The sequence below is a fragment of the Scylla paramamosain genome, unplaced genomic scaffold, assembly GCF_035594125.1.
Source record: "Scylla paramamosain isolate STU-SP2022 unplaced genomic scaffold, ASM3559412v1 Contig97, whole genome shotgun sequence".
Taxonomy (NCBI): Eukaryota; Metazoa; Arthropoda; class Malacostraca; order Decapoda; family Portunidae; genus Scylla; species Scylla paramamosain.
Genome location: NW_026973762.1, coordinates 162,501 through 172,500, shown reverse-complemented (window position 1 = coordinate 172,500; position 10,000 = coordinate 162,501).

Sequence of the window (10,000 nt, the reverse complement as noted above, 5' to 3'; positions counted from 1 at the left end):
ATATTTATTCTCGGTCACTTGCGTGCCTGACTAAATAATAATAATAATAATAACAAATAACTAACTCGAAAATAAATACACTACTTGCTTATTATTGATATACCAGTATAGTCTACACAACTCTCTAGATGTTTGAACGTGTGGCTCCGAAGAGGAGCCGGATTGATGGTGATATTGGCTGAAGGGGAGGGAGGCCCTTTATTTACTTCTTCTCAGTCTTCTTGGGAAGGAGCACGGCCTGAATGTTGGGCAGCACGCCACCCTGTGCAATGGTGACTCCGGAGAGGAGCTTGTTAAGTTCCTCGTCGTTGCGGATGGCCAGCTGCAGGTGACGTGGGATGATGCGAGTCTTCTTGTTGTCACGGGCGGCATTGCCGGCAAGCTCAAGGACTTCAGCAGCCAGGTACTCCATAACTGCCGCAAGGTACACGGGGGCACCAGCACCCACGCGCTCGGCGTAGTTGCCTTTCCTTAGAAGGTGATGAATCCTGCCGACCGGGAACTGGAGTCCAGCACGACTGGAACGGGACTTTGACTTTCCCTTCACCTTTCCTCCCTTGCCGCGTCCAGACATGATAATGGATGTTGTGGTAGTAGTAGTAGTAGTAGTAGTTGTTGTTGTTGGTGATAAATGAGGAGCGCGAGTACTCTAACCTCGTCGGTAGCTCTGCGAGCAAGTAGTGAATTTTGGGAAAAACGGCTATATATACGCGAGATCAGATCGGCCCAGAGCGCGTCTGGACCAATCAGGACGCTCGCTGAGGTGGCGACTCCTGATCCTGAGTAGGCACGCTAATATATATACCACTTTTCAACTGAGAAAACTGTACACTACCAACGAAATGCGGAATCTGCGCCGGCAGCCACGAGACAGAAAAATGCATCAAGATGCACAAAGAAGGAGGCACAACGACAGCGAAGTGTCCCAACTGCCACCGTCCACATCACGCCTGGAACAAAAGCTGCACAGCCAGGAGAGAGTTAGTCGATGTTCAGAAGGCCTCCCAACACCAGTGGATGACTCGACATCGCCCCTCTCTCGCCACCACCAATGGCCCAGCTCTGGCGGCCACTTCGACCTGGGCAGCCAACCAGCACAGCCACAACAACCAGCACAGCCACAACAGACTCCAAACATGACAGCAAACGCCGATTTTCCAGCACTAGGAACACTAGGAACAGCAGCACAGCAACCAAGGACAGGCAGCAGGCCACGACAGCGAATCAACGCATCACGACCACCAACTCGACAAACAGAACACATCACTCTCTCCAAGCAGGACCTGCAGGCGATGTTCCAGACGTTTGCCACTGCCCTCGTCTCCATGCTGGGAAAACAAATACCGTCGGAAGACATCACCACACTATCGGAACAAGTTGTGGCCAAAGTGTGCAAGAAGCGGTCAGCACTCCAGCAGCCACCCACCAGCCGCAGCTCCTCGCCTCGGCCACGCAGCCAGTCACCCGCACTGATGCCAGCTCCTCAAACCAACAAGGGAATCACTCCCGCCTCGGCGAACATCGCGAGAGAAAAGGCGGCCCTCGGGATAACACAGAACCGGCGCAGTGTTCCACAGCAAACAAACCCAGCAACACCACCAACACAAACAATGGATATGACACTCACCCTGACACCAACGACGACACTCACACAAACGACACAGGAAACACAGACAGAGAAGAAGACGTGCAAGAAGCACAAAGACAGGCGCTCCAAATCCTGCAGTGGAACTGCTGCACGATATCAAATAAACACCACCTCCTAATGGCAGACGCATACGAAAATAGTTGGGATGTCATCCTGCTACAAGAGACGGGCCTGCCTCAGGACACACAAACCCGCTTCTCAGGATACACTGCATACCACCTTCCGGCCATAGACAGACAGACAAGAGGCTGCTCCATCTTAGTTAAAAGCTGCATACCAAGCCAAAAGATCAACAATCCTGTCGACTGCGGTGATCGAACCGAGGTCCTAGGAATCACCCTCCAACTCCGCCACGGACCCATCCAAGTCTACAACATATACAACAACCTCGTGACACCCCTCGAGATCAGTGAACTCCTTGCCCTCTGCGCAACAACAAGTGTCTTCATCGGGGGAGACTTCAACGCCCATCACACCATCCTCGGATCAAGAAGACAGAACAGAGACGGGCAACATTTAGCTGAAGTAATGGCCAACGTTCCCGAGGCAACTCTCCTGAACACCATAGGAGAGCCCACACACATCCAAGGCGGTATCCTTGACCTCTCTTTTGCCTCTCCCCATCTCAGCCACGGGGCAAAGTGGGAGCTACATGACCACCTCGCCAGTGACCACTTTGCTACCACCATCAAAATCAACTGTGAAAAACCCTCCACCCCAGCACTCGTCCCCAGATGGAACACGAAAAAGGCAGACTGGCCGAGATTTAGAGAAGAAATCCTCCATCACCTAGCCCAGACAGAATCCGGCCTCACAGCAGATGACTTGGAACATCGGCTAGTTGACGCCTTCCACCATGCAGCAAACAAAGCCATTCCTAAAACGAAGAAACCAACACATAACTATAAAGATCGCTGGTACTATGATCAGAGAGTCAAAGAATATAACCACCGGATAAATCAAGCAAGAAAACTCAACCGAACACACAACACAGAGACCACAAGGGGACTCCTGCGTGCTGCCATCAGGACGGCGAGAGAGGGGAAAAAGGCAATAAAAACAGAAAAATGGCTGGAATGGTGCTCCGGCATGAACGCCCACACCACTCTCAGCGACCTCTGGAAGCACGTGAAAACTGCAACCGGCAAGAGGACACCGAGAGCACCTACACACCCAGACCCAGAGAGGGAAGCCGCCAGACTTCTACAAACTTACGTTCACAGAGCCAGCCCAGCGCAGCTCAGCCCCGCGTCCCTAGCCAAGCTTGAAGAGCAACGTCCAGCCCAAGACACCTTCATCCAACAAGCCTGTAGACAAAGACACCCAGCAGACACAGCCTTTACGCCCCGGGAACTGCAGAAGGCGCTACAGCCCAGACCCGACACAGCTGCCGGTGCGGACAAAATCACATACTCCATGATCAGAAAAGGAGGTGAAGCAGCACAAGATGAGCTCCTCAAAATAATCAACACCTCATACGCTACAGGACTTCTACCATCAGCTTGGAAAGAGGCAACCATACACCCAGTTCCGAAGCCAAGAGACCCAGGCAAAACAAGGCCAATCTCTCTGCTAAGCTGCTTTGGGAAGACAGCTGAGAGAATGGTCCTAAACAGACTACATTGGGTGGCTGGCCCACTACACGAAAACATTTTTGCCTACACTCGAAACATCGGAACAAGGGATTGCCTCTTTGACATGCTGACATCCATATCTGGAAGGAAGGCCGTAGTCATCTTCTTAGATATGGAAAAGGCGTTCGAGCTGGCAAACGCAAGAGCCATTCTGACAGCCCTCGCAAAGAAAGGAGTGGCAGGGAACCTGTTGGCATGGGTAAAAGACTTTCTCACTGGCCGAAAAGCACGGGTGCAGTTCCAGGGTCGCCTCTCCAACTACGCGACCTTTGAAAACGGCACACCCCAAGGAAGCATCCTCAGTCCACACCTGTTCAACACCCTAATGGAGGAGCTTGTGTCACTTCCACTCACTACAGGCTCCAAGATTCTGTGCTACGCCGATGACATTGCCATCATCACAACGGGGCCACTCCACCTCCGAAAAGCACAGAATGCCATCACCGCAGTCGCCAAGAAGTGCAACTCCCTAGGACTAAAAATAAACTTCGAGAAGACAAAGGCCATGTACTTCAACGGCGGGAGACCCCATGCACCCCTTCAAGTACAGCCCCATGAAATTGAATGGACAACCCAACATCCTTACTTAGGAATATGGATGGATGAAAACCTAGAATTCAGACGGCACGTGAGGTCCATACAAGAAAGAACCAACACCAGGCTCAAAGCTATGAGAGCCATCACTGCAACAGAAGGCGGTGCCAACTTTAAAGTGCTTAGGCTACTCTACATCCAGGCCATAAGGTCCATTGTAGACTACGCAGCCCCACTTCTAGCCACCATATCACCATACAAGATGGAGGACCTCGAGAAACTCCAAAATGAAGCGCTCCGCATCATGTTGGGGGCACCTCGCTGGACGAAGCTTGTCAACATGAGAGCGGAGGCCGATCTACCACTACTTGCCCATCGTATCCATGCCATGAACACCTCACTCCTTGCCAAGACACTTTCCCAAACCAAATACACAACAGCCGCCAGAAAAGTTCATCAGAGTCTCGCCCACAATGAAGAACTCTTTACCAAGAAAACTTGGGCACAGAAAATGGCTCAGGGCATTAAGACGCTACAGATGCAAACACCATTAACCGCAAGAACAACAGATGCCCAGCACCCCGACTATCAACCACCTCCTCCATGGCAAGAGTCTGATTATCACTTCTCTGTTACCAAACTAACTGCCAGCAAAAGATCTCTCAGCGCCGACGCCCTCGCAGCCCAAGCCCAACAAGCTCTTCACGCAGTGAATGACAGGAACATGGAGGTCTATTTCACAGACGGATCAGTGGACCCCAACACACACAGAGCAGCAGCAGCCTTCGTGCACCACACAGGAACAGGCATATTCCGCCTCCCCGACCACTCCTCCACCCTCCAAACTGAGCTAGCTGCCATCGGGAAGGCACTAGAAGATGCACTTCACAAACACAAAGACATCCTTATCCACACCGACTCGTTGGGCGCCATACAGTGCCTCCAGCAAACACACTCAGGAGACAACATACGCCTCATCACCACCATCCATGCCAACGCACAGGCCATCCGCCGAAGGAACAGGAACATCACAATTAACTGGATCCCCAGCCACACTAATATCACAGGAAACGATTTAGCAGACACTGCAGCGAAAGATGGACTCCTACTCCCTACTGTGACGAGCCACGTAGTACCATCCCGAGCGCAAGTCAGCAGCACCGCCAAGAAAACCTGCAAGCAATTATGCACCCAAGCAGTAAGAAGTCAGATTGCTGAAGGGTCACCAAGTGCAACCTGGTATGGCACAGCAACTGCAAACACCGCACCACCTGATGACACACTAACACGACGCACACGTACACGATTACACAGACTACGACTCGGTTACCACTGCCTAGCCGAGCTCAACGATACACTACCACTCACATGCGAACACTGCGACACACCCTCGTACACACCCCTACGACACTACATTGAAGACTGCCCAAGCACAGCTCCGTTCCTACACAGACACGCACACGACGCACCACACATACTGCAACAAACAGACACCAACAGACTGATACAGATGGTGAATGCCTTTCGGCCACCCAGGTAAAACAACACTCTTTTTATTCCGAACAGTCTCCTCCTATGCTGCGATGGGGTGTCTCTGACACTCCGCTACATGCGAGTAAGTCAGACTCCCCCGAGCACAAAGGAAAGGAGGCTGGACACTTAACACTGGACAAGACACAGGAAAGACAGTATCCTCAAACCACAAGGAGTGTATCGACACTCCGCTATAGGCGGGCAAGTCAGACTCCCCTAGTGGCATGCAGACTTGTCTTCCTATCTCCTATCAACGGAAGCCACCTGTGGGCCGCCTTTAGGCTAAAAAGGCCCGCGCCACTCCACGAAGTGGCAATCTATCAGTCAGTCAGTCAGTCTGAGAAAACGCACACTCGTTCTCACAGCAGTACGGCGACACTATGCCTCCCAAAGCATCAGGAAAGGCTGCCAAGAAAGCTGGCAAGGCACAGAAGGCCATTGCCAAGGGCGACAAGAAGAAGAAGCGCAGGAGGAAGGAGAGCTACTCCATCTACATCTACAAGGTGCTCAAGCAAGTCCACCCAGACACTGGCGTGTCCTCCAAGGCCATGTCAATCATGAACTCGTTCGTGAATGACATTTTCGAGCGCATCGCTGCCGAGGCATCCCGCCTGGCACACTATAACAAGCGCTCCACCATCACCAGCCGGGAAATCCAGACCGCTGTCCGTCTTCTTCTGCCTGGTGAACTGGCAAAACACGCTGTTTCTGAAGGCACCAAGGCTGTTACCAAGTATACCTCCTCCAAGTAAACAGGCGGCCAGTATACTGCTGCCAGTATAAAATAATACCCGGCTCCATTGGAGCCACACTTGAAAAGGAAAAAAGATACGATATAGACAAATGCATTATTATTATAATTATTGTTATTATTATTAATATTATTATTATTATTATTTTTATTATTATTATTATTATTATTATTATTATTATTATTATTATTATCATTATTAATAATATTAATATTGTTGTTTTTATTATGATTATTATTATAATAATTATTGTATCATTATTATTATTATTATTATTATTATTATTATTATTATTATTATTATTATTATTATTATGCTTATTATTATCGTGATTATTATTCTGTGGAGATAAAGAAAAGATAAAAAAAAAATAGAGATAAAGAAAGATAAAAATTCTCCCAAGTGAAAGAGATATGGCCATGGAAGAGGGAATAATAATAATAATATAAAAAAAAAAAAAGGGGGGAAGGATATTGAGTTGAAAGTCGATACCTGATACTGAAAGATGGAAAATAAATATTTTCTTCCACAAAACCAAACAGATTGTCTATGAAAATTCTTTAATGAAAGAGATGTTTGGCCCTAAAAAGGGCCTAGATATTGCTGTTATGAAGATCATTCGTGGATGACTTCTTAGGCACGCTCGCCACGGATGCGACGAGCCAGTTGGATGTCCTTTGGCATGATAGTCACGCGCTTGGCATGGATGGCGCACAGGTTGGTATCCTCAAACAGACCCACGAGGTAAGCCTCGGAAGCTTCCTGGAGAGCCATGACAGCAGAGGACTGGAAGCGGAGGTCAGTCTTGAAATCCTGAGCAATTTCACGCACCAGGCGCTGGAAAGGCAGTTTCCTGATAAGCAGCTCAGTGCTCTTCTGATAACGGCGGATCTCACGGAGAGCAACGGTTCCAGGCCTGTAACGGTGGGGTTTCTTGACACCTCCAGTGGCTGGAGCAGACTTGCGAGCTGCCTTTGTAGCAAGCTGCTTGCGGGGCGCCTTGCCACCAGTGGACTTGCGAGCCGTTTGCTTGGTACGTGCCATAGTTGTGGTAACAACAACTCACAACGAACACTCAGCTGAGTCTGCCCGCGCTTCCCACAAAATCCCTTTATATATGAATCGGGTGGGCCCGACGACTCCAACCCTGCCTTGTGATTGGTCAGAAACGTCCAGTGAGGCTCATCGCCCACGCAGTCACCGCATGAAAGATGTGATCATTATTGTTAGTCTAATTCATTTTGTTCTTATTCTTATTCTTATTCTTATTCTTTCTTCCCTCATTCATAACAAATCTTGGAAAATATACAGCAGAACTGACATGTCATTTAAAATTCTAAGACAATTAGCAAGAAAGTTGTGATATTCTTATTTTTTTCATTCTTTTTATTCTATTTTTTTCTTATTCTTGTCATAATTAATATTGTTATCTTTATTATTTTCATTTCTTTTTATTATTCTTCCTTATCTTATTCTTATTTATCCTACTTTTAGAGAGATGAGGCTTGTGCGGTCACCCATCCAAGTTCTGCCCGGACCCCCTGCTTAACCTTGCTGATCCCGCCGTCAGCTGATTGGTCAAGAGCGGAGAACAAGGTGTTGGGAGGGCTTATTTCTCTTATTCTTATTCTTTCCTGTATTGTTGTTGCATTGTTGTGCTGAAAATGTTGGAAAATATGCACTAAAATTAACCCTTCATTCATAATTCTACGACAATTAGCAAGAGAGATATATTATTACTTTTTTCCCTTATTTTTGTTCTTTTTATTCTTAATCTTCTTTTTTTTATTATAGTTGTTATTGTTATTTTATTATTTTCGTTTTTCGTTCATTCTCCTCATTCTTATTGCTATTTTTTTCTATTCTCAGAGAGATGAGGCTTTTGTGGTCACCCATCCAAGTTCTTCCCGGACCCCCTGCTTAACTGCGCTGATCCCGCCGTTAGCTAATTGGCCAAGACCGGAGAACTAGGTGTTGGGAGGCCTTCTTTCTATTATTCTTATTCTTTCTTCCCCCATTCATATCGTTGTATTGGAAATGTTGGAAAATATACAAAAGAATTCACCCTTCTATGACAATTAGGAAGAAAGACATGGGATGCTTTCTTTCTTTTTTTTTATATTCCTTTATTGTAATTTTTCTTATTCTTGTTATAATAATTCTTACTGTTATCTTTATTACTTAAAATTTTCGTTCATTCTCCCTATTCTTATTCTTATTTTTTTTATTTATTTATTTTTTTTTCAGACAGATGAGGCTTGTGTAGTCACCCATCCAAGTATTGCCCGAAACCCCTGCGTAATCTCGACGATTTCATTTGACAATACCTATTTACTTATTTATTTATTATTATATTTATTAAAAAAAAAAAAAGAAGAAAAGAAGATGAAGAATAAGGTATGTAATCGAAATACTCTCTCTATACTGTAGCAATAGTTTAGCTGGATGTACTTGTATTGTGTCAAAAATACTTGCAATATCTGCAATTGTAACCTGCAGTGTCGGCATAATGCATAATTAAGCAATGAAAAGAAAAATTAATAAAAGAATAAATGAAAAAAAGAAAGAAAAAAAGATACAATTAACAATTAAATATATTAGCTACCCCTCTACGTTTCTTTATCACTGCAGAAAAATGGAAACATTTTAACGTAGACTTGTCAAAATTCAACTGAAATTAAGGGTTAAATAAGGATTGTCACCCCTTCCCCAGAGGATATTCATTGTCTTTTAATATATATATATATATATATATATATATATATATATATATATATATATATATATATATATATATATATATATATATATATATATATATATATATATATATATATATATATATATATATATATTCTTTTTATTTAAAGTCTTATTTAGAGAGAGAGAGAGAGAGAGAGAGAGAGGTAACGTCCTTGAGGATAGCAGCTCGTCTACGCTCCGCTCAGTGATCAGCGTTAGAATGTAATTCCTCATTTCTTTAAAAAAAAAAAAAAAAAAAAAAAAACAGAAACTTTATTTAGGGGGCTTGCTGGAAACAAACTACAATGGAGGAAAGAACAATATGTCTGCTATATGACCCACCCAGTTAAATTTTCAAGAAGCAAACGCAAGTTGGAAAATACGAGGAAGATAAATTTTCATTTATATACGTTTTATGGTAATTTCTGCCACGCCTTCCTCTATTCATCAAACGTCACTGACACTTATTCCCTTTATTTTTTACTTTACAGAATCTTTTGTAGGGCAAGACTCTAGAGGATATGTGCTTTCATAAATTCTATAATGCTTTGCTTATCATAGAGACATAAAAAAAAAAAATAATAATAATAAAAATAAATAAATTAATTAATTTAAAAAATCAAAATAAATAGATATATAAATTAATTAATCAATCAAATAAATTTCTATGCTTCACCTTTATAGCATTCGTATGAATGTCAAAACAAAACAAAAAATATAAATATAAATAATAATATGAAAAAAAAAATTACTAAATATATGAAAAATAGCATTACTACTACTACTACTACTACTACTACTACTGCTACTACTACTACTATTTTTTTTTTTTTTTTTATGTAGGAAGGACACTGGCCAAGGGCAACAAAAATGTAATAAAAAAAATGCCCACTGAAATGCCAGTCCCATACAGGGGTCAAAGCAGTGGTCAAAAAATGATGAATAAGTGTCTTGAAACCTCCCTCTTGAAGGAATTCAAGTCATAGGAAGGTGGAAATACGGAAGCAGGCAGGGAGTTCCAGAGTTTACCAGAGAAAGGGATGAATGATTGAGAATACTAGTTAACTCTTGCGTTAGAGAAGTGGACAGAATAGAGGTGAGAGAAAGAAGAAAGTCTTGTGCAGCGAGGCCACGGAAGGAGGGGAGGCATGCAGTTA